Genomic DNA, 9,649 nt, shown 5'->3' on the forward strand with positions numbered 1-9,649 from the left:
GTAAGTGTTATAGACTAGCCTTAAGGGGGGAATGCAATAAGCGTTAATAATAGTATTTAGTATCTTAAAGGAGAGATAAGCCCTCCACGCCTTTTTATAGGTGTCTAGTGTGTTCGCTTAGTAGTAGTGTTAGACTTAGTCTGTCTTATATTAGACCTAGGCTTAGGCATAAGCCTAAGTCCTTTATATACCCCTAACCTTCCCCTATAAACTATTGTAAAATCGTCTTTCTAGGGGTCTAGGGTTATATCTTTGTCCTCTATAATCTATATTAGGCTTTATTGCTATATTTTTTAGTTTTATTATTATATCTTTGTGTTCCTTCCTAATTTATAACAGGCCTATATATTAAGCGGTACGCGCGCGTAGCGTCTATACGCTTGTTTTAGCACCCTACTATAAAAGTTCTAATATAGCTATCCTACCCTACTATAAATTTCCTAAACTTACTTTGTTATACAACAGATTTTCCCTACTAATTAGCCCCTTCTCTAATCTTTTTCTATTAATCCTGCCTATCTAGTCCCTATTATATCTTTGTCTACAGCTACTAGTGCTAGTAGTAGGGATCTACTATAAGGTAGTTAGACCCCGCGCTAGGCCTACTAAGATAAGGTGCGTACTTCTAATATTCTCCCTATATTTCCTGCACTAACTTTTTATTTAGCACACATCTCCCTAAACCTAGTTACTTAGTAGCTTTATTATTTCTAGTAACTTAGATAATAAGGAATATAATAGTAGCTTTATAAAGCCACTTCCCTATAATTAGTGTATTAACTAGCTTTGTCTCTTTAGCAAGTGTAACTATTAGAAGGGTAGTAGTAAGTTCCCCTTAATTTTTATTTTCTTTGTGGCGAGTTCTAACTATATCTAGGGCGCTTATATAAGTCCTGCTGTCGCGGCTATAAGACTTATACTTAGTTAGAAGCTATCCTTACTAATAATCCTAACGTTCGCTAAGCCCTCTGTAACTAGCTTTAGTTTTATTATAGTTACTAGGAGGATTGCCTTTATATTGCAAAGAAGGGGACCCTTAGCACTTTTATAGGGAAACCTACTAAAGGCACCTATTACTAGTTATTGCAGGAGGGATATTAACTGGATCATAGAGCATCTTGATCCTAATCAATCCTAATCAATCCCGATCAATACCCCTGTATGACCCACTATCTAATTGACTGCTAGCTTACTGCTAAGTGCCTAACAAAAAGCAGGAGCTCTAGTAAGGAAGGTTTACTAATTATTTACCTTCTAGTAAGGGTAGCTAAAGCTCTATATATATAAGTACGATCGTAGTAGATATAATCTAATAATCTATCTCCTAAATTATTCCTAACCTTAGTAATCTAAATTTCCACAGTTATAAGCCTAGTTCGCGCTTTACCTTATTAAAGATCGTCCTATCTATTTAAGCGTATTGTTTAACTTAGACACTAAGCTAGCAAGCTTTACTCTTTATACTATTTCTTAAGCAGAAGCTTACTTATTACTCTTCTACCATAAGCGACTAAATCCTAAAGGGGGATATCCTACTTACTAGATTAACTAACTGGCCTACCTGGTACATTCAATTTAGATACTATGCCCTAACTAAAGGGATCTAGGCAGAGGTAGACCCTAAGGCTCTAGATGCTAAAAACTACTTTAAAAATAAACCTATCAAGCCTAACATGCCAACAGATATCGCGCTATCTAACACAACAAGCAAGCAGTACAAGCTCTAAATAGCTTAGTACTAAGCCCGCTTATTAGATTAGGCATTAAAGTTATTAGCAATCTAGAACCTCTTTACATAGGTTAATAACATAGTAGATTAAGGGATCCTTACCCTAGCCTATATAGAGCTTGTTAATTAAGGAAGAGTAACCCTCTAAGCACTAATCTAAGTGCTCCACAATAACCTAGCGCTAACTAACTTAAGCGCTGTAACACTAGCAAGATCGCAGTATAAAGCTTATTGTAATAACTTAGGTAGGTAGGGTATCTAAAAGGTATCCTATACGACTTAAAGGCATATAGGAGTGCGCGTCTATATAGAAAAGGATAAGATTCCTACACCTATAGGTCTTGTACGAAAGGACAAGAAGAATATGCCTATTCTAACTATAGGCGAGCTATTCTCTATATATATTAGTAAGTTAGGCCTTTATTAGGCCTAACTTGGCATAGAATAATAGGCAGGCAATTCTGCCTTATTGTTACACTACCCCCTCCTGTAGAGAAAGGATAGTCCCTATCCTTAGGATTAGGTTTAGATCCCTTATCAAAGAAGAGCTTTTTGCAAATAATTCTACCTTTACCTCTGCCTTTACCTTCACTTCTTCTTCCTAGGGCACGGACCCCTATCCTTAGCCTACCTATAACTAGCCCTCTACCTACTAACTTTCTTATTCCTATATCCCTAATTTTTTAATTATTTAACCTAATCTATCTAAAATTTAGTAAGTATTTAATCTATGTAATTAAATAGTTGCTAATCTAAATTAGAACCTTTAGCTATGCTAGTACTAGTACTACTAGGAGTCCTCCCTGTTGCTTATCGCGCTCTCTATATAAGAGTAGTTAGGGCTCTAGCTAGGGGTAGGTTTAATAATTTTAATTTTAAGTTAAAGAATTCTAAGAAGTGCTAGTACTATATCTCCTAGAATAAGTATTGCAATCTAGTAAGTATCTAAGTCTAATAGGGTTCCTTTACTAATCCTAGCAGATTCCTTCTTTTATTAGCTAAGAGTACTCTGCCCTTAGGGGTGCTCTAGAAGAATACTATAGTCTAATTAGAAACCCTGCTAAAGGGGATAAGGATAATAAAGCTGTAGTTACCTATTAGAAGGATATTAAGCAGTTTAAGGCTGCTATTTAAGAAACTACCTAAAACCTAGCTAAGTGCGTTACTATTACTAATACTTAGACTAAGGGTATAGAGGCTACTAAAATCCTTATAGCTACCTATTATACTGCTATATCTAATTTATATTAGCTTTAGAACAGTATCTATAAGATAGTCTTAGCAGTTAAGGGCTTAATAAGGGCTATTAAAGAACTTAAGGAGGAATTAGCGCTAAATTAGGAGGCAACTTTCCTAGTCTAGGCTAAGATAAAGGCGTTCTACAAGAAGGAGTCTAAATTAGTCCTAGCTCCTATCCCTGCTCCTGCACCTGCTCTAATTCCTGCTGCACTAGTTATCTAGAAGCTAGTAAAGAAGGATAGTCTAGGCGCGATCTTAGCTAATACAGAGTCTAAACTAGGTTCTAATAGAGAGATAGATATAGAATAAAGAGGTTTCCTAGGGGTAGTGTCCTAGGAACCTTTAAGGTTCTAAATAGGATATAACAATAAATAGCGACAAGAATAATAGTAATAGATAGTAGTTAATAGGTAATGCGTAGCTAAATAGGATGTGAATTAGTTCTAATATTAGGCATAATTATCGTGAAGTAATATTAGGTTCTCTTTCCCTTTTTCCTAGGCTTAAATCTATTTTAGTAAGCTGCGTAGGGGACCTAGCTAATTTAGATACTATTAGTAGAATACCTATAATTTATAGGGAGCACCTATAAAGTTAGAGGTAGGATACTAAATAGGATTAGGATTATGTCTAACCTACTTAACCTTATATTTTAGCTTAGATTAATATAATTTGCTAGCTAGGATTTCTTCCACCTCCTATTCCTCTATACCTTATATAGGAGTACTAGGGGGTTTTAGAGCCTCTTATCTAGGTAATAGGTCTTAGGGATCTTTGCATAGTATATTAGGAGAGAAAACGTTATAGATCTTAGAACTAGGTAGCAATTAGAGGCGATACGCGTTTCCTACTTGTTCTAATACCTTAAAGGGACCTTCCTATTATTTAGATAGTTTTTGGCTAGGTTATAAAATAGCAAGATTAGTAGTAGATAGATAAATATAGTTACTAACCTTCTAGTTAACTAGATAGTAATAGCGATTAGTAGCAGAGCGTATTTAGTCTTAAGCTCTTTCTATATTTTCTTTAGCAATCTTCTAGGCGTCGTGTATCTAAGTAGTAAGGGATAAGGCGTCCTTGTGGTTCAGTTTCTCTAGTATGGTGGATAGGGTCTTTTCTAGTTTCTAATTCTAACTTTGCTTTAGTAAGGAACTAAAGAGGAGCTAATATAGAGCTATGCTAATAGATAAATATAGAAGAGTACTTTAGGCACAGTCTATTATAGGTAGTAGGTCGCTCTAGTTATCTTAGTAATAGGATACAAAAGGCCTTAGTCTCTAATTAATATACTTATTTATAATCTTAGTTTGTCTATTAGTTTGTTTATAGTAGGTAGTAGAGAGCTTAACTTTAGTGCCTATAATCTAATAGAACTTAGACTAGAAACTAGATATAAACTAAGGGCCTTAATTAGAAATAATAGTATCTAGAGTGTGTCTAAATTAGTACACCTACTAAACAAATAAGGTAGCTATACCTTAGGCGTCTATAGTTTTGTAGCAAGGGATAGTAATAGCTTACTTTAATAGGCAATTAATAATAACTATAATCTAATTATAACCACGTTAATCCTAGGGAAAATCCTTAAAATTAATGCACAAGTGTTGCATTAGTAGACTAGGGATAGGAAGGGGATAGAGTATGCTAGGGAGTTAGTGCTGTCTTAGGTGCCCTCTCCTGCATAGGATATAGTTCTAAACGTAGCGTTTATAGGTAGTCTCTATACCTTTCTAGTAGTAATGTTAGGCTAGAATCTAATAGGTTTTAGTAGCTAATAGGTAGGTAGTAGACACTTAATTATAAGCCTTACAAATTAGTCTAGTACATAGGACTAATCTAGCAGGCACGCAAAGTTAATCCTAGTAGAGAAGGAGTCTGTTTTCTATCTAATAGTGCTTAGGCAACTCTAATCTTTCTATTAGGAATAAGGACCTATTTTCTTAGAGAAGAGTTTTAATAAGTTCTAGGGATCTAAGAGTTATAGGGTTCTAAACTACTATAATTAAAGCAAGGATTAGTAAGGAACGCTTAGCTAGGTAGTCTTGCGCTAAGTTAGAGTTAATTTAGGGGTGTAACCTATCTAGGGAGATTATTACTTGTAAGCAATTATCCCTTTAAGTAGTCTTAAGGTTAACTATATCCTATTCCCTTCTGCTTAGGATATCCGCTTAGGCGTTGTAAGATCTAGGAGTATACTTAATTTAGAAGTTAAAGGGACTTATAACCTCTAGCTATCTAGCTTGCCTAGTACTAAGGACTTTAGTAGATATAAAGTACTCTAGTACTCTATAGTCTGTGTATACTCTAATAAGGTGCTAAGTACTTATTAGGTTAGCACGCTATTTCTTAAAGGCGCAGATTATTGCAAATAATTCTTTATTATAGATTTCCTAATTAAGTTTAGAACTAGTAAGGGTCTAACTAAAGAAGGATATAGGGTACTATTTCCTATTAGGATGCTCTTATAAGAGGACAGCTGCAATAACTCTATTAGAGGCGTCTGTCTCTAGTTTTAGAGGGTACTTAGGATAGAAGTAAGCTAAGCTTAGGATTACTAGCAGGGTATTCCTAAGCTAGTTAAAGGCTTGTTAGTATTCTAAAGTCTATATAAATAGGGTAGCAGGACTCTAGAGGGTAGTTAAGGGCTTAGCTATCTTAGAGAAGTTTTCCACAAATTGCTAGTAGAATCTAGTAAATCCTAGGAAGGACTTTACTCTAGTTATTGTCTTAGGAGCGGACTAGTTTTAGAGTACTTTAACTTTATTAGGGTCCACCTCTAAGCCTTTGTTAGTTAGGATATAGCTAAGGTAACGGGTACAGGTTGTATAGAATTTGCTTTTCTTGATATTAGCCTGTAATCTAGTAGAACAAAGACGCTTAAGGACTTTTTTAATATGGTCCTTGTAAGTAGCAAGGTTTTTAGAGTAGATTAGGATATTATCTAGATAGGTAATATAGAAGTTATCTAAATAATCTATTAGTATATTATTTATATAATACTAATAGGTTGCTAGTCTGTTACACAGCCCAAATAGTAGGACTTTGTATTTGTAGGCACTATATCTAGTGCAGAAAGTAGTGTACTCCTCTAAGTTAGGGTCTATTTAGATCTTATTAAAGGTAGCACAAATATCTAGCTTAGTAAAGATTTTTGCTTTAGCTAGCTAGGATAATAGATTATCTATGCAGGGTATTAGATACGCGTCCTTTCGCGTTAAGCTGTTAAGCTTATAGTAATCCACACAGATCCTAAGGCCTCTATTTAGCTTCTTAACGTATAGGATAGGAGAGGCAAATAGGCTCTAACTAGTCTTAATAAAACCTTTCTATAGGTGCTCTTGTATATATTCCTTAGTAGCCTAGAGTTCCTTAGCATTTTAATAATAGAGGGGACTCTAGTAGTTTAGAAGGGGTTCCTCTAGGACTATCTTATAGTTATAAGGCTAGTAGATTAGAAGTTTGTTAGCCTTAGCCTTGTTAAAGACATCCTAATAGGAGTTATAGTTAGATAGGAGCTTCTAATCTAATAAGCAGTGGTTAAGAGTATCCTATTTAGATAGGGTTTGGATCCTACGCTTAATCTTATATAGGCTAGTAGTAAAGAATTTATTAGAAGATTTTTTTATATTAAAATAGAAAGCATTAGCAGAAATAGTAGCAATTTAGAATTTTGCGGGTAGGGTAATAGTTAGTGATTAGACTAGGGTAGGTAGCGTGATAGGTTTGGTAGCAGCCCTATAAGCGGCTAGAATTTTAAGTATACTACGTATCCTATTAATTAAACTAGGACTGTTTTAGTTCTAGTTCTCCTCTTAATCCTAAAGGGCGTCTCTTTGCAAGATATTATAGGTAACTAGAGTAGACAGCACTTGCTAGTAGAGTTGTACTAGAATAGGAGGGGCGGGGTTGTAGGTTAGAGGATATTTCTCTAGCTAGATTAGTTAATATTTATCTGTATTAATTAGGATTTAGAACTATTTTAGCTAGTATTGTCTAATAATACAATCCTAAGAACCTAAGTCTACTATTATAAAGGGGCAGTTATAAACCTTTTAGCTACTAACTATTATATAAAGCTAAATATAGTAGGCAACTAGGGAGGTAATTTAATCCTAGAACCCTTTAATAGTGAGCTTGTATAGTAGCTTTTAGATAGGTACCCTAAGCGTAGAAGAGATGTTATAAGCAATTTTTGAATTAAGAAATAAGTAACCTTAGGCCCTAGTATCCACTAAAGCATTTAGTTAAACACTAGATCTGTTAAGGCATAAGGTCATACGTGCAAGCAAATAGGAACTAATAAACAATTTAGTTAAGGAAAGGTTTAATAGGTTATATTAAGTTAGGCCTAGGAAGGAGGATCCTCCTAGGCGTTGTTGTTTCCTATCTAATAGCTATCTAAATTAGTTAATTTAGCGGTATCTTCTTCCTTAGAATTTTTAATAACCTATTCCACATCTATAGCCTAAATCCTAGGGGGTTTAGGGTAGTTACTAGAGAAGTGCCTAGGCTTTCTATAATTATAGCAAGTTATAGGGGTTCCTAGCGTAGTAGCGCTAGGAGTGGCTAGCGTAGCGGATAGGGGTTAATTATTTTAAGGGGTAGTGCCTTGTTGTTACAAGTAGGGCATATAAGGTTTAGCTATTAAAGGTCTATTATAGGGTTTCTAATTAGCGTCTAAATAGGACTAGTTTCTAGAGTATTAGAAGGGGGTTAGACCTTTTCTAGATAACAGAGTAGTCTAGGTAGAAGTAGATAAGGTAGGGTATAGGCGGCGTTCTATATTAAAAGTGGTAAGATAATCTACTATAGTCTTGAAATTATTGTGCTAATTCTGTTAGAAAGCAAGGTTTAGCATCCTTAGGGAAGGTGTAATCTTTATCTAGAGGTAGTAATACTACTCTAATTAGGGTACTTCTCCTCTAATAGCAAGACTCTAGAATTGTAACTTAAAAGTAGGGAACATCTCTATATTAGTTATATATAGGCGGTTAAATACAGTCTAACTCTTAGCTATCTTATTTCTAGTAATAAAGTAAGTTTAAAGGAGGGTAATTATTTCCTTAGCTTTTTAGAATTAAAGACTTAGGGAATTAGATAGGTAACGTGGCTCTAAGTATTCTCTTGCTAGTCCTAAGTAGTGTCCCTAGACTAACGCCATCTAAGCTCTAGAAGAGGGGTAGTAATTAGCGTTAATCTCTAGCCTATCCTAAATAGATGCTTGCTATTATCTAAAAGTAGGATTAGCACTATTACTAAGTGTGGAGATATGCGGCGTCTTTTTAGATTGTCTCTTAGCTTTTATAGTATATACTATAGGGTTTAATATAGAAGCTAAAGACTAGCTAGGTTAGGTAGTACCCTATATCTCCTTATAGAGGGAGGTGTTGTACAACTAATTAGTAAGTTACTTAACTTATTCTTCTAACCTCTCCTTTTTAGATAGGGTTAACATGTATTTATCTTTAAGGGAGGTGTTACTTTAAGATTTCCTAGGAGCCTAAGGTACCTTAAGAGACGGATAGGAAGAGGGTCCTTCTAGGAGGGCGTTGTCAATTAAGTCCTCCTTATCTAATTTCTTTCTATTAGTGAATAGGCTTTTAAAAGTAGCTAAACTAGATGCCCTTCCTTTACCTTTATCTAACATTTTGTAGTTAATAAGAATAACAAATCTTTTCTTTTCTTTTAGGGGGTTTGGTTATAGGAGGATATTAGCTTTGCCTCCAATTCCTCTAGGCTTTTAGTAGTCTCTAGGTCTCTACCTTAACGCAATCTAACGCGATTTTTCTAAAGGTAATCTAGCACCACCTATAGGTCTAGAAGTCTAAACCTATAGGCTTTAGTCGTTAGAAGTTCTAATAGCTGTTCTAACTGTAGAGTTGTAGGGTTAGGTAGCTACTAGAACTAAATTAGTAGCTTAAAATAACAATAAGTGCGATATTCTTAAATGCTGTTACTAGCTAGGATAATATTCTTCTTGTAATGTAACAACTTAGGTAGGTAGGGCATCCAAAAGGTATCCTATACGACTTAAAGGTATATAGGAGTGCGCGTCTATATAGAAAAGGATAAGATTCCTACACCTATAGGTCTTGTACAAAAGGATAAGAAGAATATGCCTATCCTAACTATAGGCGAGCTGTTCTCTATATATATTAGTAAGTCGGGCCTTTATTAGGCCTGACTTAGCATAGAATAATAGGCAGGCAATTCTGCCTTATTGTTACACTTATCTTGCTAAGGCAAAGATAAGTAGCTAAGACGCTAATTGCTAGCAGAAGGAGTAGATAATCCTGTATACGCAAGCTAAGGTATACAACGTTCCTAATATTAAAGGATAGCTTATAGTACAAGATTATCTTAAAGCTCTATCTACTAGGATCTTACTAGATTAGGGTTAAACTATGTTTCAAAGGATTATTAAAAAGTTAGTAATAGGAGAGCTAACTTATAACCTCCCACAGGTTACCAAGATCTATTTATTACTGCTCTAAGAAAACAACATAAGATTAAGCTCTAAGGGTCCTAGAGTGTTTGCAACAATAGGAGCTCTACCTTCTAACTAACCTAAGAAGGAGTCTTTATGTCTATGCAGTAGATCTTACCTATAGAAACCTCCTAAATGCAAAAACGTTATTAAAGCTTAGATTAATATAGGTAACAAGCTCACCACTACTTAAC

The sequence above is a fragment of the Plenodomus lingam genome, assembly GCF_022343315.1.
Source record: "Plenodomus lingam strain CAN1 chromosome Unknown contig_27, whole genome shotgun sequence".
In the NCBI taxonomy this organism is placed as follows: domain Eukaryota; kingdom Fungi; phylum Ascomycota; class Dothideomycetes; order Pleosporales; family Leptosphaeriaceae; genus Plenodomus; species Plenodomus lingam.